This window comes from Chinchilla lanigera, unplaced genomic scaffold, assembly GCF_000276665.1.
Source record: "Chinchilla lanigera isolate Chin_1 unplaced genomic scaffold, ChiLan1.0 scaffold00062, whole genome shotgun sequence".
NCBI lineage: Eukaryota > Metazoa > Chordata > Mammalia > Rodentia > Chinchillidae > Chinchilla > Chinchilla lanigera.
The window spans coordinates 4,068,714-4,096,540 of NW_004955463.1; the positions used below are offsets into that span (position 1 = coordinate 4,068,714).

General features: G+C 40.3%; 1 protein-coding gene across 19 annotated transcripts in view; it reads right to left on the minus strand.

Annotated features, from left to right (window-relative positions):
* Positions 1 to 27,827, minus strand: part of Kiaa1456 (KIAA1456 ortholog) — a 61,852-nt gene that overhangs the window by 33,569 nt on the left and 456 nt on the right. For 5 of the 19 annotated variants that reach the window (XM_013521557.1, XM_013521555.1, XM_013521554.1 and 2 more), the window contains exons 1-3: positions 27,089 to 27,308; positions 25,460 to 25,568; positions 17,273 to 17,536 (exon numbers count right to left, since the gene is read on the minus strand). The exons of 1 other annotated variant lie outside the window; for it this stretch is intronic. The gene's annotated coding sequence lies outside the window, so the exon portion shown is untranslated. 13 more of the 19 variants (XM_013521540.1, XM_013521542.1, XM_013521547.1 and 10 more) reach the window with 13 other exon arrangements.

The window sequence follows — 27,827 nt, forward strand, 5'->3', positions numbered from 1 at the left end:
GTCAATTATTTAAGGCAAGACGCAAGCTTGAAGATGCACAAGAACTAGATAAAACTTACATGTTGATAAATTCCTTGAACTCACAGTCTTACTATGCCTTTTATGTGATATTCAGGACATTACCCAGGAGGAAAACTGGACTCTGAGGATAGGAATGAGTTTATGGATACAGCACCTCTTCCCATGCTTGGTAAGAATATTTATTTCCTTGTGGTCCCCACAATTCACCACCAGAGGGAGGTTTTGTAAGAGGGTTACAGATCAGCCCATTCCACACCATTATGTTCCCTCCACCTCTCACTGTCCTCAACTACGAAGTAGTCACTTTCCTGAATGCTCCAGCAGGACAATTATAAAGTCAGACACTGAAGACTTAACATACAGAAAGAATTAGATGGCTGAATTTAGAAGGCAAAGACTTGGCATGAGTATTCACACATATGGATTACCAAAAGAGAGAAATGCAAGTTTAGATTGTAGAAAGCTTATCAACATGATTATACTAGCCAAAGATTTTGGAATCCATGGGCCAATCTGAGAAACTGCAGGAGGAGCTAGTAGCTCACTCATCTGATGTATCAAAATCTGGACTCACTGTGGCCAATCAGAGTCAAGACGCCACACATCTCTTGGTGAAAGATCGGATCAAGTACAGCAAGTTGGCCTTCTCCATGCCATGTAGTAGCTATCAGATTTGCTGGGTAGATAGAAATACAGAGATATAGCTTGGAGAAGCATCACATTGATGAACTTCTCATGACTGCTCACAGCATGAGAATATTTTAAACTGAAGAAAATAAGAGTCAAGGTGACCTTCATCCTCAGTGCTCCAGTGCCTGCTCCTTGGGCCCTTGTATATGCAAAATAACAGTGGAGTCTTTCTCTCACCTGACTGATTTTGCTACGACCACTGCCAAATGCTTAGCTGACCCGCAGAAGTAAGAAAGTCTGAGCAAATGGTATTATACAGTGCTCCAAGGGAGCTTGTCTGATAGGAGGTTGACTTTCTGGGGGCATTTTCTTTCCTCAAAGGCAACAGCTGGAGAACTCAATGGAGTAGGCATTCAATCTGCATTTGGATGTCCTTCCTTTGCCTACCATGCTATTAGTAACACCATCTTGTAGCAAAACTTCCAGAATGCACTGTAAGGAAGCTCCCTTCTCCTCAGGCTTCCATTTGGGTTTGGCCTTCATGAAATATAAGCAGTATTTGGAAAGAGACAGAAATCAAGTGTGTATTACCTTAGTTCCCTTCCTAAGGTGATAGAATTAATAATTGCTTCGTCCCTTGCCTAAAGGTCATAGTTCCTGCTGAGAAGTGTTAAAGTTCTTGACAACTTCTGGTAACCAGACTTTCTCCTCCACTCTCAGGACTAGGGATAGTAAAGGCTTTTGTTGTTGGTACTCTGATGTGCTACGTCACCCCCTGCCAATGCTTTGTGAATAGGCTTTTCATCAAATTGTCATATTACATATCTTGAGTACATCATATCCCTCAGAAGACTGTCCTGATGCATCAGCTTAACGAAACTAATATGTTATCTCATGCCACATTGCTTTGGACCAAAAAATTCACTTAATAGCAAAAAAGTCTAAACAATGCCCTGTTGCTGGTTGTACCATATACCTATTACTTGGAAATCACTGGCCTTTTATCATGGTGGAATGGCTTACAAAAGACTCAGTTAAGGCACCCCGGGAAGTATCCTCTAAGCTGGGGAGGTGGTCTTGTGTACACTTTCCTTCCAGGAGAACCATAGCAGTGGCCCTGGGTGTGGCAGCTGGACTCTTCATCAATAAAGGTGGTTTTAACTTATACTGACTGTTGTGTCTCAGGTTCCTGGTATTGGGAGCTTACATGGAGCACACTTATTCTCCAAGTCTGGTTTTCTGGTTTCCTATACCTTCCATAGCTTCTCAATAAATTCCCAAACAATCTAAAGATCAAGAGTCAGTTTCTATTGCTCAAGTAGAACTGAAGAAAACTTATATCATGTGTGTACATTTCCCCCCTAACTTCACTTTCAACTCTTTCTGGACAATAATCATACCCGACATTTCTTTATTCATAACATCTATCACGATATCTGGCATATATGGTTGTGGTAGATAATTGTCAGCTGGCAACTAGCTGCATCAACTCAAAAACATTTTTTTCTAGTCTACTACTTTTAGAAGAGGAAAACACTAAGTTCTAAACTTTATTCTGGTGTTTATACATATTCAACAATCATGCAGCATCTATTAATCATCAAATATATGGGATCTATAGTAAGTATACCGTTTGCGAGAGTGGATGTTGTGGTCCCTCAGCCTCATTACAATGGTTCTACTCATCTATTAGTATCTGTTTTCATATCTTCTTCCTCTTGCCAGAGGCAGGGGATGCACCGTCAGTACTATCCTATAAAGCAACCCCACAAACTGTACACCGAATCGGGTGCTTTTTTTGACAATGAAATCTTCCTTCCTGTAATTCTCCCCCTCTTCTCCATCATGAATTTCTCCCTTACCGTTGGATCTTTCCCCACAGTGTAAAGATATGCCTGTCTCTCTCTATTAAAAAAAAAAATAGCCATCTCCTCATGCATGACCACAGACCACAGGCTAGTTCCAGCCCTAATTTCACTCCTTCTTCTTATGGAAAGTTGTTTTAAAATGCTGTCTCTGCTTGTTTGCTTTCCTCTGACCTGATCTGACAACTTCAGCTTTATGATCTATTAAGTGATCACAAAATACCTGTCAATCCCAGGGTGGCTCCCGGTGGTCGGGAGAAAAATCCCTACATTTGCGAAGCTGTCTGTGTTGTCAGACAAGAAGAATTTGTAGGGGACTTTATGACCCTGGATGCCTATTCTGTGGGCTCCTTCTTTTGCTGCTCTTGAAGGAAAGCTGGGCAGGGCCACAGAGTTTTCATTAACTTTCAGATATGAAAATGCCCTCCAAATCCTTTTTTCACAAAGCACTCTCCATTGGAAGTCAAAGATAAAACCAAGGCTCCAAGTTTTATTCCCCCTTTGAAACCTTCTTATCCGTAGTCTGGGCCTACTGCCACAAGGAATGCTGAAGAGAGAAGTGGTCCTACCCTTTGCCCTCTCAGTCCCATCTCCAGCTTATTTCCCACCTTTCCAGGGCTGCAGTGGTTACAGGGGCAAGGAGAGGCCAGAACACCAGGAATATCCTTCCTGAGCCTGACTGGTATGGGCTCACATCTGTGATCCTGGATATAATGGTAACTGAAGGGTGCTCTCTGTTTTACTGAGCATTTTTATGTCCTCATGGAATATCCCAGTGGTTCTCTGCAGACCCTCAAGGTTGGAGACCTCTGCACTACAGTTTCCTGAAACCAGGGAGCTAGTATCTTACTGGCTGTTTATGATAGTTCCCCCAGCAGCTGGTTACCCAGGCTTATACAAGCAGCATTTATCACCCAGGATCTGTTCATCTGTCCACCTGTCTCAGCTGATGCCACCTGTCTTGCGTGGTTCACATCTGTTTCAAGGGAAACACCCATCTTCAACTCATCTTCAGTGAAGGTGCTTCTGAAATAGTCCCCACTCTTTACTGCCATAGTTGATTCTACTGGCCTTTGGGTTTTCCAAGCATTACCTTAACTGAAGACCACTGTGTCTCACTGCAGCGGGTACATGAGGAGCTTCTGATATGGCCCTCCAGAAGCCCCTGCCTTTAGCTTGAGGATAAGTAGAAAGACCTCTCTTTTCCCAGGGATGGGGCATTCACTGTATGTTAAGCTTTCCTCTGAACACATCCTCTCCCCACTGTCCAGGTCCTTCAGTGTGAGTACTGGACCAAGGCCACAAAACCAGATTCCAAGTTATTCCATGTTACAAAGGAAGGAAATTCTATCACTGTTACAACATCAATGAACCTGGAGGACGTTATGCTAACCAACCAGTCACAAAAGAACACATGCTGTATGACTCCATGGAAAGTAGCATGGCGGTTTCCAAGGATAGTGGGGAAAGGTGGTGGGGAGTTAATGTTTAACAGGTATGGAGTTTTTCTTTGGGAAGATGAAAATATTCTGGAAATGAATGGTGGTGCTGGTTGCACAACAGTGTGATTGTCCTTAATGCCACTGAATTATACATTTAGAAGTGGTTAAAATGAACCATTTGGTGATATATTTTTTACCACAATAAAACAGACATTTAGGCATTTCTTCTGCAAGTCCTGCTTAGGTGACATAGAAACCAGCTTCAGGCCACAGGAGTGTTCACTGCTTAATGTGTTTGGGACTGTGCCTGCTATCAAGTAATCATCTCTCCTCTCCCAATTTTCCCTTCTGCTTTCTGCTTTGTGTCCTGAGGGTGGGAACTCTACAAACATTTCTTCCTGCCAGGTGGCTCTCCACAGGGAGCCTGAAGGGCAAGGGAGGGAGAAGGGACCAGCTCATATTTGGTGGATTCCTGGTCCTGCCAGAGTTGCCCAGCAACAGCTCTTCCCCATGGCAGCATTTGCTTCCAGTAACAGTCCGTTAACTTCCAGTTTCTTCCTCACTCAGAACCAGCTACCTGCACCCCTAAGAGACACCACGGCAGCCATGTGAGGCCCTTCCTGGAGACGGATCCCAGGTCCTCCGGAACCCTTTTGAGCTGCCAAAGAATCAGGACCAGCCGGCCAGGGGCCACTCAGACATCTGTGTCCTGACTCCATGGGGCTCTTCTGAGCTCCTAGAGCCCGGATCTTCTCCAAGCCTCCCGGTTCTGAGGAGTCCAGGTTCCACTCTTTTTTCCCCTGACCCAAGGTGAGAGATGCTTTCTGTAGTTTCTCTTGCTTCCATTCACCTCTTCCTTCTTTGCATTTCCAGTCCTTTACTATCTGTCGAAGCAATTCTTTATATTAAATTCTCTCTGCTAACAGAACTAGTGTAGTTTCTGTTTTCCCGACCAGATTAATACTGCTGTGCAAAATAATGAAAACAAGAGAGCTCTACTTTTAAAAACCTGCTACAGTTCTTTATTGCCTGTCTCTTCCACTTAGTCTGTTAATATAAAGCCAAGTGTTTTGTTGGTTCACTAGTATATATTCCCAGCACTCTGAGCATAGCCTGGCCTACAGCAGGTCCCCAGTCACATTCACTGGATAAGTAAACAGGAAATATTTAATTTAAAAATATGATAATTTAAAATATCTTTAAAACAAGAATTTTAGTTATAAAAATATGCCATGTGTAAATATATCTAAGGGAAAGATACCTTTGAAAAATATCTTTTTTCAAAATGTTTCAGCAATATACATTTTCCTTCTTTTTCTTCCATTCCCTTGTTTACTACTTGCTGTCATTGGGTGATTCTCTGTATTTTTCTTATGCACGAGAGCATGTTTTCCATGAAATGTTTATTGAATTAATAGATACTTTTATCTGAACTACATACTGAATATTATATTACATGCCTTAATGACAAATTCACTTAAAATCCAGCTAACACACAGTTTGAAAACTGAACCACAAATATGTTTTATTAAAACTCACAAAATTTCAAAAGTAGGACAGCATTTCGGTATGATGGAAAAAACACATAGTATTAGGAGAACATCTAGGTTGCAAGCCCATATTTGGGACTCCCTGGCAACGTGACCTGGTTGTAGGCATTAGCTTCTCTAGGTTATCTGTTACCTCTTCTTGGAGATAAGGTATACATAATTTCCCAAGTACCCTTTCTCTTTTTCTATAGACTTGGAGTTTTTCATACAGAAATGTTCTTTACCATCTCAAGAACTAAAAGAATTTTCAAGTCCCAATAGCTAATATGCAAACCAATTTCTTTTTCTATATCCTCAGCCTGCAATGTATCTATTTATTGTTTCGAAACAATTTCTCACTAAATCCCTAAGTTACCCAGGCTGGGCTTGAACTAGCAATCCTCCTGCTTCAGCTTCCAAGAGTGAGGAGTTAATAGACATGCCAGTAACTTTTTATCATGGTCCCCAAATCTACTACTCTATACAGACCATAGGGCTATGAAGGTGTGAAGTGACTGACAGTTCTAAGTAAGTAGTCAAAGTTTTGGTGCCAATTTTTATTTTCACTTCCAAATGAAATCACAATTTTGTGTAATAAGATATTTTAAACTTGTCTAGGTATTAGTAAGGCCCTCACCTGTGGAATAGTATTAATATTGACAGGGGGTGCTGGGGATTTAGCTCAGCGGCAAAGTGCCTGCCTGGCAAGCACAAGGTCATGAGTTTGATTCCTGGTATTGGAAGAAAAAAAACAAAACAAAAAAAAAAAACCCAAATACTGACAGGGGCATCAGGCATCAAACACATTATAATACATTACAAAGTTCAGAGAAAACCAGATCAGGGCAGCCACTTCACCTTCTTCTTTGATATGTACATGGGTAGGACAGCCTAGAGGGCAGCTGCCCCAAAGAACTGAACAACGGAGCGCATGCTCACAGCAGGAGAGGCTGAACCTAGGACAAGGCTGTGAATATGAACTAAAATACAGTACAGCAAGAAGTGGAATGTAGCTGCCGTAAATTTTCTCTGCTTACTGGCATGTTGTGAAGAAAAATATCTTACAATGTAAGAAGAGCAGGCCAAGGGCTAGGGATATAACTCGGTACTTGTCTTGCATGTGAGAGGCCCTGGGTTTGATCTCTAGGATTGCTAAATAAATAAACAAACAAACAAACAAATAAATATTGGCCAGATGTTCCCTTAGAAATGAAGAGTGAGAAAAGAGAAAAATCAGGCTTCTCTGTAAAAAAAAATCCCAGTATCAAAAGTTCAAGGATAGTGAAAGAACACACTGATCTGTTTAATAATGGGTGTCTACAAAAGTTAGAAAAAATACAGTTTGTTTTCCCTATAATTTTTTTCAAGAAGTAAAATATAGCTTGCAGATGTCTAGAAGAAAATCAAGTAGTACTGGAGTAATCACCAGGAAAGAGCTAAAAAAATGGTCAGCCTCAATGAGGGAGCCGAGGGCCTCAAATAAGTTTCTCTTTCTTTAAATATATGTGTAGAGTCTGGGCGTGTAGCTCTGTGGAAGAGTGCTTACCTAACATGCCCAGGTCCTGCATTTAGGCCTTAGCACCACAAAAAAAAGTTTCAAATTTAAATACTATGTAGGTATGTGTAGCTATGCATACATAAACACAAAAACAGAGGAAAAACTTACAAGCCTCTGTCAACACAAAAGTTGGTAGCACTGTCCCAGAGCTGGAGATCAAAACTTGAGTATAATCAAGAAGGAAAGGATCTGTGTATTTACAAAAGTATAGTCAGCCCTCCATATCACTGGTTCTGTATCCACAGATCCAACCAACGAGGGACTGAAAATATTTGGGGGCAGTGGGATCTGTACCTGTACTGAGCACATACAGATTTTCTTCAGCTATTTTTTCCTTAAAAATGTTACATAACAATTAACTGTACAGCATTTATACTTTATTGGGTATTACAGTAATGTAGAGATGATTTAAAGTATACATGAGAATAAGTATATTATATGCAAACATCATGCAATTTTCTTTAAGGAACTCTGGATTTGGGTAACCTGGAGGACCCTGGAAGCATGCCTTCAGTATATCCAGTGAGGCTGGAGGAAAGGACAAGCTTGCAGCTGTGAGTTCTGAAATATGATCCAGAAGACCTGCTCTTTGTCTGTGACACTGGTTAGGTCAGGCCAGCGTAGTCAATAACAGCATCAGGGGTATGTTATTTCTTCTAATAATTAATTCATGTCATTAAACCAGAAATACTTAATTGGAAAAAGATAGGCACTCACTGATGCTCTCCGAGAGCAACATAGGGTCGAGCCTTCTGGGTACCTGCCTCTCAGGCTGTCATTTTGGGCTTTACCATCCTAGGTACTGGATCCTTCCAGGCAGGAGCTGAGCATGGAGCCCATATTGACCCCAGCTGACATCTAAAAACGTTGCTATCTTGAGATTCCTCCTAATCTACTTGCATTCCACCAAAATTGAGGTCTCAGGTGACAAGCAAGTTGTTTTAATTAATGCAAAGTCATACAGTTCTTTATGACAAATAACCTAGAAATTGCTAAAGTTGTGGCTGGGGATTTAACTCAGCGGCACAGCACCTGCCCGGCAAGTGCAAGGTCATGAGTTCAATTCCCGGTACCGGAAAAAAACAACAACAACAAAAAAAATTTTAAAGTATGTGGCACTGGATCACACTTGTTTATGAGAGGGAGATTTGTCCTTTATAGGAATTTCACACAAAGGGAAAGCCTGAGGCTTTCTGGATCAAAGGAATAGAAACCAGAAAGGTCTGCCCAACTCGGTCCCTTTCTTGACTTCATCCTCATCAAACAGGCCATATCCCAGGGTGTTTGCATACTGCTGGAGAACTTTACAGTTCCTTGGTCTTTTATTATTTGAGTAATATTTCATTTAAAATAAACAGTACCTTTGCCAAGTACCAACCCAAACCGTTGCCTTTTTTAGCACTACACTGTAAAATACCTCAGACTGCAGTGACAGGGCAAAATTAAACTTGTAGTAATGCTTCAAAATCCACTTGTCAAGCTTACTCCAAATGAACACTTTCATAAGGACAATCACTGTTTGATATAAATATAACATTCTAATAATGTATTCAGTACTCCTTTGCCACTCCAAATGGATTAGCGGGCATAATTCTACTAGAGAAGTGACTACTTAAGAAGAAAAGTTGAAAAGTCGGGAGGCTTTGCCATTTTTAAAGAGCCTCTTTAATTACTAAGGACTCATTTAGTTTAGTACATTAATGGAGAAAAGTTGAAAAGTATCTAAATGGAGAGAATGTAAGTGTGTCAAATGCTAATAGAAACGTCATTCCTTTCATCCCAACTTCAATACAAGAAGTATTTTTGGGTGATCAAATCCCCATTATCATCAGCCCTACAACTTCAGTGTGGTCTAAGGAAGTTCACCCTTGGCAGAGGGTGAAGCAAAAGTTAAGAATAGAAGTTTCTCAAGGCCCCAGGGTCAAGTGCCAGCTGTACCATTATCTACTCTCATTACGGGACACGTGTTCCTAAAGTCTTCAGTAACTTTTTACTTGTGCATTTGCCCAACCCATTAGCATTTAAGATTTCAGCATACAGTGAGCTATCTTTGAGTAACAGATAACTCTGGATTTCAAAAAGAAAACAAATGCCCTATACTCCAGAGTAAAGCAGTATTTGAACACAAAATATGACTGCTTCTTAGTTTAGTCTTTTATGTACTGTCAATATAACTTATTTTCATGCTACCTGGTGTTTTATTACCTATACCTCTGGAATATCAACAATTGGTGTCTGCAATGATATTGAACCAGCTGGGCCTAAAATAAAATGCCTTTATATAAAATTATAAAGGAACACCAGATATAGCAAGCAAGATAACAGAGTATGCTAAACACTGTATTTTGCTCCTCTGGGATAAGGCAGAAGTTAGACTTCTACTGTGTATTTTCCCATTGCACCCAACTCCTGAACAAACCTACAGAGCTCAGATTCCATCTCCAACAAGGAGATCCATACGCTACAAATGAAATGATGATCCACAATGTACTAGTCAGCTGTCCTGTTGCAGAAACACTATATGTGACACCTTCATCTTAAAGGAAGAGGCTTTACTTTGACTTATGGTTTCAGAGGATTCAGTACATGGCTGACCGGACATAAGTCAAGCATATCATAGCAGAAGACTGGGGCAGAGCAAAGTTTCTTAGTTTGTGAAGGCCAAGAAGTAGAGTAGAGGAACAGTGCCAGAGAGGAAGGGGAAGGGATTATATATAGATCTCAAGGTCACAACTCCATAAGCCACCCAGACACACCTAGAAGTGGGCTCCACCAATCCCCTAGGCAGATCCCAAAGGCAACAAAGTTGAAACAATCAAGCTTAACCATTGCATCCCAACCCTTATCAAATTGACATCCAAACACATCTCCTTAAACCATATTAAATTTCCCAATAAATACAAGGTCATAATTCCACCTAACATGACCCAACTATCTTGCATGTGACCAAAAACACAGTAATCACTTCACCAGTCTTAACAGTGCAAGCATTTTTCAGAAGTCCAAATGTGTCTCTTCCGAGACTCAAGGCAAATGTTTAGCTGTGAACCTCTGTAAAAATAAAAAAGTTACATAATCCCAAGGTACAATATTATAGGGTAAACAGTCCCATTCTAAAAGAGAATAGGGAGCCAGATGTGGTGGTACATGCCTGTAATCCCAGCACTCAGGAGGCTGAGGCAGGAGAATTGTTGTGAGTTCGAGGCCAGGCTGGGCTACAAAGTGAGTTCAAGGCCAGCCTGAACTGCATAGAGAGACACGGTCTCAAAAAGACCAAAAAAAAGAGTAGGGAGATAGAAAGAAACTGGACCAAAGTAAGACTGAAACCCAGAAAGACAAACATTAAGTGCTGCAGCTCTATACATGGCACCTATGGTACATGGTGATAAAATCTGAGTTCCAAAGGGCTTGGGTGGCCCCAGTCATATGGCCTTGCAGACTGTAGCCAACATGATCTTTCTCAGGCTGGCTCCACTCACAGCCTGTAGCTTTCTTCAGCAGGTGTTCCACATTCCTGCAATCTCCAATTTCCTTGGGTGTCCACTATACCTTTGCCTTTATTCCCACAGCTTTACTCCTGCCCTCTCAGGAGGCTCCTTGCCTAGCCTTCCAAACTTTCCTTTGAAATCTCAGAGGAAGGCTTCCAAACCTCATAATTCTTGCATTCTGAGATTAAAACCATAACCATATGGATGACACTAAGGTCTACCATCAGTGTGGGCAATCGTCAGTCTCCCACAGACCATAGTTGAAGTGGCCTCTAAGTGCTTAGTTGGTCAAATACACTGAAATGAGTCCCAGGGAACCAATCAAGCAGAAGACTCAAGGACTCTCTACTTATGAAAGATCTACACTTTTTTCAAATAGATAGACATCATACTATAGTGATTGATACATGCATACCCATGTTTATAGTAGCACAATTTATAATAGTTAAGCTCTAGAAATAACCCTAAATGCACATCAATGAACAAATTGATGAAACAAATGTGGTACATGTGCATGGTACATATAGAATTTTACTCAGCCATACAGAACAATGCATTTAAGTCATTTGTAGGAAAATGGATGGATCTTCAAACCACAATGTTAAATTAAATAAGTCAGTCACAGAAAGTTAAATATCACATGATAGATTAAAAAGGAAGATAAAGACAGACTTTTAGGAGTAGGAGAGGGGTATCAAGGGAAGGAGGGAATGTAGAGAGGATAAAAAAGGGGATTTCAAATGATCAGTATATGCCAAATGTACATACTACTTCGCCAAAACCAATGTAAATATCTTGTATTATCAACATACACCAAATTTTAAAAGATTTATAAATATACAGTTTTATGCTTCTGAATCCTTGAGTTTTTGATAGGGAGAATCTTGCTTATATATATACATATATATATATACACATATATATATAGTTTGAATGGAGGCATTATACATATATATACATATATGCATATATATATGTGTGTGTGTGTATATATATACTTTTAATGTGCCACAGACCCTGAAGGCAGGTTCCTGTTCTATTAGCTCATGTTTGCAGGACACAGTGATTACATTCCTTGAGCAGAGTTGGTGAATGGTGCATGTACACAATACATCTTAATCCCTTTTTTATCCCCTTTCCCTCCTCTCCTTCCCTGCTCCCTCCATCTCTTGCTCCCTTTTCCATTGGAGAAAGCTCTGTTTCCCCACTTCTTAGAATACATCTTTTTGTTTGGCTCTTTATTTATACTTTGGGTTTCTCATATAAGAGAAACCATGTGATATTGAAGCTTGTGTGTCTGATTTAATTTCACTTAATATTATATTCTCAAAGTGCATCCATTTTCCTACAACTGACTCAATTTTATCTTTTTATGCAAGTAATGCTCCATTATGTGTAAATACCACATTTTCTTTATCCATTCATCTGTCGATGGACATACAGGCTGCTTCCAAGACTCAGCTTTTATCAGTTATGATGTTTGTTCTCAAGGGATCGTTCTTGTCCTGGGTAAAAGTACTTGATATCTTAGTAATGGAGCTAATCTCTTCAGCAACCATGCTACCTTTGCCCTAACTTTGAACATGGTAAAGTTCCTTTTGGGCCAAAAGTTAAGTTTTTAGATTTTTTTCTGCTCTGCATTTTGCCCTGATTCTCACTATAAATCTGACAGAAAGGAGCTAGCAATACCCATGCCACAGGCTGAATACTAGACCACCTTGAAGTTTCACCCACCAGATTATTTTATCACCCTTAAATTCAGTTTCTTACAGTCTCATGGCATGAGGAAAATGTAGATAATTTTTTTTGCTACAATGTAACACACATAGGCTCTAGCCAAACTGCCAATAAAGACCTTATTCCCAACAGAAATCTCCTGATTCTGGCCTTTGCTGTCTACGTTTCTACTAGCAGTATAGTCGTCTGAGCTCTAGCTAGAATCCCCTAATAGTCTCTGCTTACAGCATGTTAGGGCTTTTCTAACTCACACCTCCAAATCTTTCCAAACTCCTCTGATAAACAAGCTCCAAACGCTTTATGGTCAGGCATACTAACAGCAACAACTTCACTTCTTTAGTACTAATTTTCTACATTAGTCAGTTTTCCCACTGCTGGAACACAATACCTGTCATCCACAATTTAAAGGAGGAGAGGTTTAATTTGGCTTATGGTTTCAGGGGATTCAGTCCATGATTGGATGGTTGCAGAGCAGGAACATTATGACAGAAGGTGTGACAGAGCAGAGCTGCTTAGTTCATGGTGGCTGGGAAGCAAAGGAAGAGGTGAGGAACCAGATACAGATCACAAGGTTGCATCTCTCTAACCCACAAGACACACCCAGAAGTATACTCCACCAATCCACTTGGAACCCAAGGCAAATCAAGTTGACACAGTTAAACTTAACCATCACACGTACCATCTTAATTCTACTCTTATACATTGATGGTATGAGTGTGCACAATATGCTGTATTAATTTGAGAAGTCCTATGCTAAATGAATAGATATAGAACTTGAAATTTAGGTCAATTAACTAAAAGCTCCACTGCAATGTTTAACAACAGAAATAGCTGAGATTGATCCTCTTCTATACCAAAGTATTATGGATTTTAATCACTTTCATGAAAACCTTTGTAAAATATAATACATGATTTTACTCTGAGTGAAATTTTACACTTTTTATTAGTAACATAGGGGCTAACTACAACAAAGAGCAACAATGCATTCCAGGGCTAATAAAGACTCTGCGTCTACAATAAATGGCTTATGGCCTTTACTTATCTTGTTCACAGTTGTCCCTTAGTATCTATTGGGGATTAGTTCCAGGAACCTCTCCAGTCCTCATGGATACTAAAATATGTGAATGCTCATGTCCCTTATATGAAATGGCATATTTGTATTTAATATATGCACATCCTCCTGTATGACTTCTGTGTAAATTAAAACACATTTCATGTAATTGAGATAACTCATAATACCTAGGCAATATAAAATGCATACAAATAATTGTTATACTATGTTGCTTAGGGAATAACAACAAGGAAAAAGTATGTACATGTTCAGCACACATGTACTTTTTCTCAATTGTTTTTGGCCCCTGGTTGGTTAAATTCATGGATGCAGAACCCACATATACAGAAGAACAACTATACTTCATATTAATCCTTCTTCTGCTTTACCTTTCTATCAGCTGTCCCTTTTCATTCTGTGTGCCTGTCTCCAGCAAGCATCTGTATTTTCTAATCTGCTGCATTAAGCTTGCCTCAGTTTTTAAAGAAAGATAACAACTACCCAGAATTCTGCTTTCTAGCCAGAGCTCCTCGGCACCATTTCAGCGCTGTGTTCTTTTCTGTTAGTTCTCTCTCATTTATCCTGACTCCCTCAATAGCTGGGATCTTGTAGACTAGCCCATCATCTGCACTAACCCACACCTACTGAATAACTGAAAACAGATGCAGTGGTATGGTTTGAATGTTTACACCATCCTGAGAAGCTTTCAAATCTGAGTAAGCACCACCGTTATGTAAGCTGCAAAGAAACAAAAAATCTACCAGTTGAAAGAATGGTCTCATTTGCTGGCAGCTTCCATTGTATTTTACAAGAATGTGCTTGACATTTTAAGCTTTTCAGTGGCAGAAAATTGTACTTCTCCTAGCAGCAGGAATTATTAAATCTGTGCCCAGAATAACCAGTCTGTTTTGGAAAGTTTAATTTTTTCAGTTTTTACACTTCATCTTAGGACTATGTTTGTAACTTTAGACCTAAGTGTGTGTACAAGTATACATAGCCTATTATTTCAATTTAAAACCACAAATACCATTTTTAAACCCCAAAGGGTTCCAACTATCTATATTAAAATAAAATACAAGTTAAACAGGAATACTGAGGTCTAGTTATAAATTAAAAATTAAAAAATAAATAATGCAAAACATTCAACCTAAACTGCCTTAGACAGGATGGAAATATTTCTTGAATTGATACACAACATTTCATGAAATCTAGGAAACCATCTGCTTTGTCATACACAAAGTCATTTTACTTATTGCCAAGAAAACTGAGGATATGCCATCAACTGTATGTGCATTCCAATTCTGATAATGCTGAAATGTGAATTTTTTAAAATTATGAAATGTGATGTTTCTGAAAGTTGGCATTAAAATAACATAATATGACAGCAATAATTTGAGTCTTTTCCTTGGAAAGCCCAACACTCTACACTGATCATCAGAGTTCTCATGACTGACTAAATTGTTAACAAGTGAGAAAGGCCGTAGACAATGCAAGGAAAAACCAAAATCAAAAACAGACAAATGGATATAAAACCAAAGCTGACGTCATCTAGAAATACCTGAGAATCAACCAAGCAGTAAGCTATGTAATTTTTTTCTTAAAGATCAGGGACTGGAATCCATGTGTACTGCTCCTATAGGCCCACAGACATACCATGTCATCCCCAAATCTAGCTTCAAGAGACAGAAAAAGGAGCTACTCAACCACAGTTTTAGATAAAGTATATGCTGCATGAAGTATTCAATAAGCTACATGAAGATTTTATCAATTATTATTTACTTGTAATAAAAATCCTCATGTAAAAATAAATCATAGCTTCTCTGCCACTTTTAAAAATTATTTGATTATTCAATTTCCTGTTTTAATGGATGAATCATAATATACACAGCAGTGGGAATAACTCAAAACCCAAAACTATGTGGCTAAAAGTTTATTACCTTGACAACTGAGTTGGAAGCTGTGTTACTCTCAACACAAAAAACAACGACAGTGTAAAGCTGATCTGCTGTTAGCTGTACCAACAGTGGTATCTCTAGGAACTTCTGCATTTCAAAGATTCACTTTTATTCTAATATAGTATGCTACACATAAAACCAGCCATTTCATGTCTGGATAATCTTAATGAGAATAAAAACCTCCTCTGTGCACATACTGCCAATATATTTTAAAAAGCTCAGATTTTAACAAGTAGGATAGACAAACTATCAGACAAGAAGAGATCATACATTACTTTGGCTGAAAAAAATCTTTAAAAATATGTCACTCCACATTCTGTTCACAGGTTTCTACTTACACTGTATTTTTATGGGAGTGTCTAGATAGCCTTTTTAAGGAAATGGCATATGATCTCGCCCCTTCCCATGTTTATGTAGTGACCACATTAATCTTTCCTAGCAAATCAAGAAGGGCTAGATAGGCATTTCTGGCAACTTGATGCAAAGCTTCATGTAGAGGAACGTGGTATGAACAATCCAACCCTTGTCTGCAGTAGACAAAATTAACAATAGAAGGTAGGAGGGACATGATGATAGATGGTCTTGCAGCTTCAGGGCTGGCATATTTTTCTGGTTTCAGGTCTGTCTGTCCATGGGTTCTGTAGGCTCTGATCCAAACATTTAACCAACACAAAACTAGATGGCAAGGAAATGGTTTGCTGAGCAGTCTGACACTGCATCCTCCTCACCTACTAAAAGCTTGACTGAAATTTCTGCACTGACAGAGACAGAGTAACAGAACCATTGATGCCCATGACTTGGAGCTACGTTCCTTACTACAGGACATGCTACTGCTCAGACCCCTGACACTAACACTTTCTTCATTTTCTATTCTAGTACCACTGGGATTTCTTAATTGAAAAAAAATATTTCATGAACTGTCAAATTAAAATTCTGTATTGGTAGTACTTTGGTTACAGCCAGTGAACCAATATTGATTCATTATTATTATCTAATGTTGCAGTCTATATTAGGATTTGTGTAGCATGCAGCTCTGAGTTTTGCCAAATGCGTAATGTCATGTACCCATTGTTACGGATTCATATGGAATAGTCTTCCTGCCCTACAAATTCCCTCTGCTCCACCTATTCTTCTCACCCCTTGCACCCAACCCGTTGACAACCACTTGTCCTTTTACCATCTCATATGTTTTTCTTTCCAAGATGTCATATAGTAAAGCTATGCAAGATTTATCCTTTTCAGGTCTCTTCACTTGGCACAATGCGTTTAAATTTCTGCCATGTCTTTTTGTGGTTCAATAAATCATTTCTTTTTATCACTGAATAATATTTTACTATAAGGATACACCAGAATTGGTTCATCCATTCACCTACTGAAGGAGATTTTGTTGCTTTGAAGTGTCAGTAATTGTGCATAAAGCTTCTGCAAACATTCATAAACAGGTTTTTGTGTGGACTTGTCTATTAACTTTTCAGTCTTTACTGACACAGGTAGGTTTAATGCGAGTAGACCTAAGAACACTTCATTGTAGGCAGCTGTAAAACACTCACTTCAGGTTCACTTTTTCTGAAAGCTTCTTAATATCTGGCTATAATTTCTGATTGTCAGATAACTTCTGAAAATATATTTTCTCAAGTTCAGTTATTACTCAGGGCAAAAAGTGTATCAGTTTCCTTTAAGGCTGCTTTTATAGATCAATGAATTTCTTCTGTTGATCCCACAGAGTACCGACACTGCCACAGAGGGGTAAAGGAAGGGGAGCAAGGCATATAAATGTGGCAATTCCCAATTTATTTCAGATATGTCAACATTACTTTCCAGAAGTGTAACTCTTCAGTGGGAATGCAGTTTCTCAGAATTTCGAAGAAGATTTATATTTTAATGCCTCCACTTCCACAAAGAAACTAGTTAAACTGAGATCAAAGGCATCAATATTCATGACATCAGCATTCTGATCCTACTTCCACACCCAGCAGTAGAGTATTTTTCTCTTTACCTGGAAGGTCTGTCTTCAGTTGGAGCCTGTTTTCTTTCATCTAAGCTTCTAACTCAGTTGTTAGGGGTTGCTTCTATTCCATGCCTCCCAGAAATTCATGGTCCCGTATGTGGCAAAGATGTTCTTGCTCACCTGGAGCATTCTGTTGTTCAGACTCACGCTGCTCTCCTGGTTCTTTGTGCTTCTGAAGGCCACTTTCTTGACTCAGAATCTCATATTTGGATTCCAGCCCTTGCAGCATCAGCAGTCAATGCATCATGGCTGCTGTGACAGTGGGAATGAAATGTGAGACATTTAGGGCTTTTTTTTTGCAGCAGGTGATTTCTTTAGATTATTTGCAACAACTACTTTTCCTGATTGTTATGGTTTGCATCTGGATGTCCCTCAAAGCCTCATGCAGTCATGGGGCAGGCTTCTAGAGTTTATGGTTGATTCATGTCCCAATGTTGGGATTATGGATGTGAATGCTACACCTACCCCTGGGGCAGGTAGTTTGCATACAGTGTAAGGGAGGGAAAGAGGCTGCTTGCTGCCATTCCTCCTTTTTTGCTCTTGTTGCTTTTGCTGTTTTCTGCCCCCATGAACTGCTGCCCTCTGCCATGTGTCACTCTGCCTTGGAGCCAGCAGAGTGTTGACAAAAGCCTCTACAAACTGTGAGCTAAATAAACTTTTCTGTCCTTAATTTTGGGCCTCAGGTATTTTGTCTCAGCAACGAGAGAAAAGTAACCAAGACACTGATGAATTCTACAAGGCAAGCTGGATTCCAACCTAAATGAGTAGTGCACTGGAGAAACATGACCCGAAAAATCCTGCAGAGAAAGAGAATATATTTTTCTTCACTTTTTATTTCTTCCTTTAAAATTCAATATTGTTTGTACATGTTTAACAATATTGAAAGCAGTGATTTAAAGAGAATTTTGTACACCCAAGTTCATGGCAGCATTAGGCACAGTAGCCAAAAGAGGGAAGCAACTCAAGTACCGAGTACATATAATGGGTAATCAAAATATGGTACATACTTGAACATATAACAGAATATTATTCAGCCTTAAGAAGGAGTGAAATTATGATACATACTACAACATGGATGAAACTTGAAAACTCACTTATTCTAAGTGAGATCTGGTAGTCACAGTAAGACATATACTGTATGAATTTACTTATCTAAGGTTCCTGGAGTGGTCAAGCTCCTAAAATCAGCAGGGAGAATAGTAGTTGCCAGGGACTGAGGGGAAAGAATGGGCAGTCATTATTTAATGAGTCTGGAGTTTCACTTTAAGGAGATGAAAAATTATAAAGGTGGAGGGTGGTGATGGTTGTGCAATACTGTGAACATAATGCCACTGAAGTGTACCTTAAAAGTGATTGACATTACATATTTTTACATTCTGCATATTTTATCACATTTTAAGAAAACAATATTGAGGTTAATGCTCTGTATATTTTATCATAAGAGAAAAAAACAAAATTGAGAATAACTCAAATGTCTTAGTTACGTTCTCACTGCTGAGAAAAATACTGAACACCCAAAGTTAAAGGAGGAAAGCTTTATTTTAGCTCCAAGTTTGTAGAGATTTCAGTCCATAGTTGGCTGTCTCCAAGGTAGGGCAGCATGGCAGAGGGGCACTGCGGAGGAGAAAAAGGGCACTGTCTCCATGGCAGGGCAGCAGAAAGCAGCAAGCAGTAAGCCTCCTTTCCCTTTATCTTCCATCTCTCTTAATTTTCCTGTTGCTAAGACAAAATACCTGATACCCACAAGTTAAAGCAGAAAGGTTTGTTTCAGCTCACAGTTTGTAGAGGTTTCAGTCCATAGTCAAGGTTTCAAGGCAAGGCAGCATGGCAGAAGGGTATCACAGAGGAGAAACAGTCCATGGTGTGGCAAGCAAAATACAACAAGCAGTAAGTGGCAGAAGCAAGGCTGTTTTCCCTCTCCTTTGTACCCTACCCAGGTTATAAGTCTATTGACTGGTGCTCACCCTGGGTGGGGTTTACATTATCCACACCCAGAACTATGTTAATTTCAATCAGTAGACTAATTTAGTATATCATACACTCTTAATCCCAGTATCACACATTGTAGATCCAGCCAGCTCTGAAAAACCCCACTTATGAGCACATGCAGCTTTGGGATATAAGCCATACAAGCTTTTAAATACAAGCCATAACAGCAATCATGCTACACAACTAGTACCTTAGTCTTGGGTGACCATAAATCCTCATCACTCAAGTTTTGCTGAGACAGTCTTCATTTGGGCTTCTTTTCCCAGGTTAATTATTAGTTAATTATTTCCTTCACTCACTCTTAAAAGTATCTTGGTTTAAGAAACAAGTCACATGGTCACTTTAGATCTATTTCTTAATTGCATAAATCACTGCACTGCCCTCACTGCGAATGTCTTATTCTGACAGTCTCTGCACATAATGAATAATGAATTTCTCTAATTATAAATTTGATGTCCACTGAAGTGTTACAGGGCTGGAAACTTTTTTAATGATTTCTGATTACTTTGTGAACATTCATTATGGTGCCAAAAGCAGTCCTCTTTTCTTGCAAACATATCATCTCTTTAAACATTAAAGTCTCCTGTCAACAATTTCGCTTACTTTAATTTCTGTGGGTTAAAAGAAGCAGAAAGACATTGTCCTACACAGCAGCTATTTTTGCCTCTCAGGTACCTTTTTATTGTTGGTAAAACTGTCAGAAAATATTCTTTGAAATCACAGAGATGTTTGCTTTAATTAATTCCATCTTCCACTGCACCATGAGACAATACATCACTTCTTGAGAAATCCACTGCTCTCCATATGTGTGATAAGAGCACCATAACTAGCATAATCCTTTAATGCTATCAACCCTACAGAGCATCAATCAGCCTCTCCAGGGCACAGCCATATATCTTTGGCACCTAGTACTAGCCGTGGAACAAAACAGGTTCTTAGAATCAACTTCTTGAATCAGTGAATAAACAAATCGATTATTCAATGATGTTGAAATACTAGTCTTTGGGGGCTGGGGATTTAGCTCAGCGGCGCAGCACCTGCCTGGCAAACGCAAGGTTGTGAGTTCGCTTCCCAGTACCAGAAAAAAAAAAACAAAAATCAAACCAAAAAAAAAAAAAAGAAATACTAGTCTTCCTGGGTGTTCAAATTTTGCTTTTAAAGGTATGTAAAAACTCATACATGCTCCTATTCACTTCCTCATTCCATTTAGTACATGTATGAGCTAAGAGACATTTTTTTCCTTTCTAAGCTGCATAGAAAGCTCCACTTTCAGTTAAGCTCTACGTATCTGGAGAACATAAAAATTCATCACCCTTATAATCCAGAGGGAAAGAAATCCAGGGTTTTGCTTCCAATGTTTACTCAAATATGAATAAAAGGGAAAAAACTGAGGTAAGGAAGAGAAGCTAAAGCCAGGAAGGTCATTCATATGTTTCTATAACATAGAAAGATAATGAATCAATCTCTCTCTCTCTCTCTCTCTCTCTCTCTCTCTCTCTTCCACCTCTCATAATAAAATAATTACATTAGATTTAAACAGTTACCCCATGATATTATAAGTGAAGTTTAGAGACAATAGCTTGTTGGGGATTTAAAATAGTAAACATCAAGCTACATTTATAGACCAAGAACACTTTTATTTTGACATGCTCACTTTTGGTTGCTAGGAGTGGAGTGCTTAAGTTACCAGTGCAGTTGGTTTCAAATGAACATAGCGATACTGTAGTATGTACAATATTTGTAATTCTTCACTTAAACACTTTCATCATCTACCATAGACAATGTGTGAATGGTCTTTCTTACTTTGGGGGACATAAAAGTGAATTTTAAGAAAATACATGTAGTGTACTGATAAACGCATTAAGTTACTCCATTTATTTAAGCTATTCTCTTATCTTCTAACTCCAAGTATCAGAGGCAAATACAAGATGGTTTTATTCAATAATCAAGACTATGCCCAGGGTGGTGGCGCACACTTGTAATCCCAGCACTTGGGAGGCTGAGGCAGGAGGATCATTGAGAGGTTGAGGCCAGCCTCGGCTACAAAGGGAGCTCAAGGCCAGTCTGAACCGCATTGTGAGACCCTGTCTCAAAAAGATGAAAAAAAAAGACTATTCCTAGAGGTACTATTGCAGTTTCTGAGTGCAAACACACTGATAATTTATAGTTAAGAACAGAAGAGATCTCATCATATCTAGTTTGGTGGTTTATAAAAAAGGAATCAGACAAGCACCAGGGGCTGAAATAAGTGATGGGAGTAAATTCAACTATATTCTTTTCTAATCTCCTATAAACACATAATCTCTATGTTTATAATTTTTACAAAGAGCACTATAAAAGATATAGAGGAAAGAAAGATTCAGCAAAAACGCAAGTATACAGATAATTCATTTAATGAATGAACCAGCCAGCCAAGGGCTATCATTTCTGATAGGACTGTTTTCTTCCTTTGTTCTGTGGCCCATAAAACAGGTAAGGTGCCTGAGATACTCGTTGGGAGAACCATTTTAAAAATAATTTTCATAATATCTTACTTTGATTACTAATCCAAATCCAAGGAATATTTTTATATTCAGACATGCAGAGAAGGGTGCTTGGCAACTTTTATTTATTTGCACAATGCGTTTTCTGGCAATTTCAGCTGTGAACCTATAATATCCATCTGTTTGAAAGGGTAATTGGTTAGCAGCTAGACCCTTTATTTTTACAACATTTCCTCCAAAGTCTATCTCAACCTGCTTTGAATTAAATATTCTAGCTAAGCATCTGATGAACTATGTTTAGATAGTTCATAAACTATGTTTAGATATGTGTTAGACATGATGGCTTGTCACTCAATGTTAATTTCTACATCCTTCAACTGCATATGCCTTTACCTCTGAGGCCAGAAGCCTGTAATCATTTCCCAGAGTCTCTTGTGGCTAGCGTTCTGGGCACAGATTAGGTTCTTCCAGTGAGACGAGTTGGACAGCGAGGAAGCTGGAGGGTAATCAAGGAAAGAGGAAAGAGGAGGTCTGCAAAGACGGTGTTTGTTAGCTTGTTTTTGTTGTTGATAGCAATATTCAGGCACTAGCTTCCTGGAGTAGAGAGGCACTTTGCAGTAGCTGCTCAGATCACTGGAACACAGCCAAACAGTATGTTCCTGATGTCAGCAGCTCCAGTGGTGGCTTGATTCCCAGCTATCAGCCTATAGCCATGGGGCAGCAGTCCTGGAGCCAATTCAGCCAAACTGCCTGGGAGTCACCACACAGGGCTCAGCCAAAATCCTCTCCCCTCCTCTAAGGGGCCACCTTTCCTTCCAATCTTCTTGAAAGCACCTCACTCCCACACTAAGTTCTGCTCTGCCTAAAGAAGCTCAGGAAGTTTCCCTTATCTGCAACCTCATATGAGAAATAGAAGAAAGAGATTCAAGCATTCAATACACCAAGATGCCCTGGAATGCCTTAGCAGAACCATGAAAGGTTGTGTCTGCCCGGCATCCACAATGACACCATGAGGAACAAGAAGGTCACAAACCAGACCATCGAAGACTAACCAAATCAGGGCAACAACCCTTTAGGCCCTGGGTGTGAGGTGAAAATACAGGTATGAAGAATGAAGAACGATCAGGTAAATCTCTAGAAAAAGAACAAAAAAGAAACTGTTGGGGATGACGAATTACAAATGGTGTCTAGGGGACTTCAAAAGCTTGTTCTTGTCCTGCTCTTGAGCCAGACTGGAAATTTCCTGTTTACTCTTTTCCAGTCACAGCTGGAAGTCCTAGGGCTAATGACTGCTGTGGTGCTCACAGAGCAAGATAAGACCTGCTGGAGGTGATGAGGCATCTGGGGGAAACTACAGGTTCCTCACTGCCCCTGTCTCATCCTTTCCTTGTCCTTGTCCTTGCAAGAATGCTTTGTTCTTCTTACTCGCCCACCCTAGCTGCCATTACTGTTCCCAGAAACACCTACTGCCTTCAGCCTTGTCCTGGACTCACATGTAATCAATAAACACCATAGCTCTGGCTGCCTTGTGGCCTTTTGTTCCCTGAGAACAACTGGTCATCCCAGATCCCTGCCTGCTTAGTATTTTGTCTCTTGCTCTTTCTTCCCACTGTGTGCCATACCACTTGCCAGGAGCTTGGGGATTCACTGCAAGGCTCCCCAATAACTGGCACCCTGGAAAGGGTTGCTAATAGGAAAGAAAAACAAAAAGTAAAAGCATGCATATGGGAAAGAGGATCATACACCAAGTCCCTCACAGACCTTGAAAGAGCAAAGCACCAATGAGAAGGCTGCGTCCTGCCACTGCTCTGCAGTACAGGTGTCAAACATCAGAAGACTGGGTCAGGGTTTCCCACACAGAGAAGAGCATTTCCCTCCCACAAGAAATATGAAGAGAATCAGCTCTGACAACGCTGTAGACTCAAACTCAGTGTATGTATATATATGTGTGAGACAAATACAATATGAGAGCTGGAAATATATATAACATGAATTTCAAACAAAAATCTACCAGATTTTAAAAAGAAAATTACAGTAGTCCACAATTTTTGTTTGTCGGTTTGTTGTGGTGTGGTGCTAGCCCAGGGTTGTGCACATGCTAAGCACCAAGGTTCAGTACTCACTTCTTATTAAAAAGCCTTTCTTATTAGCTCTACTACTGAGCTACACCCCCAGCCCCATATGATTTTAAAGTCAGACAATTCATGAGAAGTACTGACAAATTAATCAATTATGATAAATATCAGTTTAGATTCTGATCAGCTAAAATAAGAGTGCAATTTCCTTCTTATAATTAAATTGTCTGGGGAAAAAAAGCCTAAGGTAAGATATTTACACAAAACAAGGGTTCTACTTATACTGTAAGCTTTACAGAAAAGAAAAATACACCTCACGTTTTAGGCCTACCGCTTCAGCCTCAGTGACACAGCATTCTTTCCTTCTTCAAAGACACCAGTCCTCTCTACTGTTTTCCCCTGAACACAAGTGCGTGCGTGTGCGCGCGCGCGCACACACACACACACACACACACACAAAGGACTCACGGCTTCACTCTACATTAAATGTTCTTCCTTCACTTCATTTCCTTAAGCAAGCATTCCTGACCTCCTTCTTTTTGCAAGTCAAATTCTGTTTCTACCTTTGTCCATTTGCAGCTGCTAAAACTGAATACTACAGATCCGATGATTTATAAAGAACAGACATTTATTTATCCCACACTTCTGGAGGCTGTGAATTCTGGAGCACCATGCCAGTATCTGCCGGTCAACTCCTAGTGAGGGATGTGTTCCTAGGAACACTCTGTAGAGTTAGTTCCGTGGAGACGTAGGGCATCGCTGGGCAAGATAGAGCGCCGTCGCTAAGTTGGGTCTCTCTTCTTCTCATAAAGCCATTAAGACAATTATGAGGCCCACACTTACAAACTGGTTGTGAACCTAACTTGTGACCAAAGGGCCTGCCTCCAGACACTATTGGCATGATTTTGCGGACTAAGTTTCAGTATGAATTTTTGAGTTTACACACATAGACCTTGACATTTTTTCCTGTACAACTGAACAAAGGTTTAATTACAGGTTTACCTACTAAGTACCAGCAGACATGAATTCTGCAAGGAAAAGGGTCAAGGCTGTTTCTCTGGCTTCGGATGCCCTGGACATGAGACACTGAAAAGCTTAACGAATGGCACTGCTGCATCCTTCCCAAAGCCCAAACACTGTACTCTGTTTCTAAATCATGAAGGTTATTCTCCACCTTGTCTAACTCCAGGAATTACTATCACATTATCAGGACTGTACTTCAAAAAATATTAGCAAAGGGTAGTTAAAAAATGTTTAAAATCTATTTCAAAATTTCAGTTGGCCACCTTCTCCCTCCCTCTACCATCTACCTCACCATTATCGCCAAAAAGAACCACAGGTGGCCTCTTCCGCCTAGGTAAGTCAGAGGCCTGTCCATGGTGGGGGAAAGGCAAGCGTGACAGTGTCAGCTTCAAGCTCCTACACCGACTACTACCTGATAAGGGACGATACACTTACTCAAATACGCAACTCAAGGGGCAATTATGCATCAGCTCCTTTGCAGTCCCCTGAGGGTGGTAGCAAGTTAACATACTTCTAGCTCTTGTTATAATCACTCTTTATGACTGCTCACACTGTGCCAACAGTGCACTTAGCATTCTACACCCATTATTCCATCCACTCCTCACCTGAGGAGGCGCCATTATCCCTACATCCCATCTGGGGACATGGCTCTGAGCTGGGCTTCACTCCAGTTTATCTTGTTCAACATGCCTTCCTGGAGTGGTTGAAGTCGCTCTGAATGAGAAGAAAGTACCCAGAATGAATGACACTAACCCTTAGGAACACCTCTTAGCTACGGGTTTCATGTAATGCCCCGTCTTATGCCAGTAAGAAAACAGAATCACAAAAGCTAAAGGACATGGAATTGGCCACTTAGCATCACTATTCTTTCAGCCTTACTGGGAACCAAAGTGTGCTGGGATCAGTCTCAGTGTTTAGTTCCTTTGATCTGTCCTTAAACTCTCCAGCTACGTTAATACTTTCATGTCACTCTTTTCAGAATACTTCCTCATTTATCTATGAATAAAAACATGGGATTGCACAGACAAGTGGCTCACAGCCTAACTTAACAATCCATGATACCACAGGCTAATGAGTTTTCATTCAGTTCCTATTTAAAAATAAAAATCAGCATATGAATGTGCAGTAAACACAAGGATTTGGTTTCATTTTTTCTCTCCACATTTATTCCCTGTGCATTGTCAAGCATGTCTGGCCTGTGTCCTCTTCAAAGCAACAATAGAGCTTCTCCATGATGTGCTTCAATTTGCGAAGGTGAATTCTCTGTTCTTTCAAATAAAATGCATTGACGTGTTCACATATCCATCTCTCAGAAACACTACAGGTAATGTCTGATTAACACCTCTTCTTTACAGTCCTCTTCATCTCAAGAGAGATTTGGCTTTGGAAAATAAACTTAACAAATAGAGAACTGAGATTTACCAGGGACCCTCTCCCCAAAACGGAGAGGTGGAATTAGTTAACTATGGAGACAAAGCATGTTCAGTGTCACCATCCTTCTGCTAAGTAAAATTCTATTAAAATCTCTGAACTACCTTGGTGCTTTAATTCTATTAAAATACACGCAGAGAAGGACAAATTATTTCCAAAGAACAGCATTACAGTAATTGAATCTTTCTAGAATACAATTTGTTTTGAATTAGGAAAAGCATCTATAGGGAGTTCGTTTTGCAAATGCTGAGGTTCTCTAGAGCAGTTTTCCTTGATGAGGAGATATCTTCCAACCTGTCAAGGTCTCTTTTTAAACAAGCGACCTGCAGTACAAGGCACCGGAGAGCTGCCTGCCCGCCGTTCAAGCCATCCTCCCCTCTGACCATCTCTAGGTCACCACTCACAACAGTGGAGTTGTTTACACTGCAGCCAGATCAAGGACAGAAAAACCTACAGCTCTCCCTTGGCTAAACTTCAAAATAAATTAACCATTGTTTAGCCAGGAAGGTCAACGATTCCACTTGCTATGGAGTCACATAAATAACAGTACTTTTAGCTGCTGAAACAAAGGGTTAAATGTCAATTTAAGATCAGCGACCATTTTAATCGCTAGCTCTTGCCCCACACAAAATTTCCAATGTCCATTTAAATTCATCCACACCAACTAACATAAAGCTTTGCCCACAGCTATCTGCAGCCTTGCCCTCTTTTTCCAGAAACTATGATAAGCTCCTATCATTTGTCGAGGAGAACCCAAGTCGTATAAAAAGACTCAGAGGACGTAATATTACAACAAATCTCACCGAGCTGTTTTGACAGTCGTTCTTATAAAGTCTTTTCATCGTCAGCTTTGAAAACTTTCTTACTTCGAGTTATCTTAGCTTGCTGCCTCCTGCTAGCCAAAAATCAATCCCCAAGTGGTAGCTTCTATGGAGAAAGATACACGTGCACTGGACAAAAATACAAATTCAGGATCCCCTTAACGCTACTCAACACAGCCTCTCGGCCCCGGACTCTGATGTGTCGTCTCTCTCACCGGATCCGAAGCGCATCTCCAAGCCCTTACTGCACCAAAAGCTCGCCTGTTTTCGTCGTGTCTAAGTTTGCAAGGTAAACGGGTCACCTAAGGCGACGGGAAGGGCGGAGGAAGAGCAAACTCACCCGGGCGGTCGGACTCCAGGCGCGGGCAGCGGGGCGCGCGAGGCGACCTGTCGCGCCCGCTCTTCCCCAAGGCTCGGAGCCAGCAGAGCCGGGCCCGGAACGCCGCGCCTCCCTGTTCCCCCGCAGACCGCTGCCGCCGCCCGGGTGGCCGCGCTTTCCGCCCCGCGTGGGGCGGGAAGCTCTAAGCCACCGAATAGTTAAAATGCCTTCCCGGAGCTGCGGGAGAAAGCTCTTTTGCATCAGAGCCGGGGGCTGTACCGGGTGGAACTTCCAGCCCTTGATCTCATTTGGAGGGTGAGAATGAAAGGAAGAGGGGGGAAAAAAACAAAACAGACGGAGGGCGCGAGAGCGCGCGGGCTGCGGGGGCGCGCGGGGCCCGGG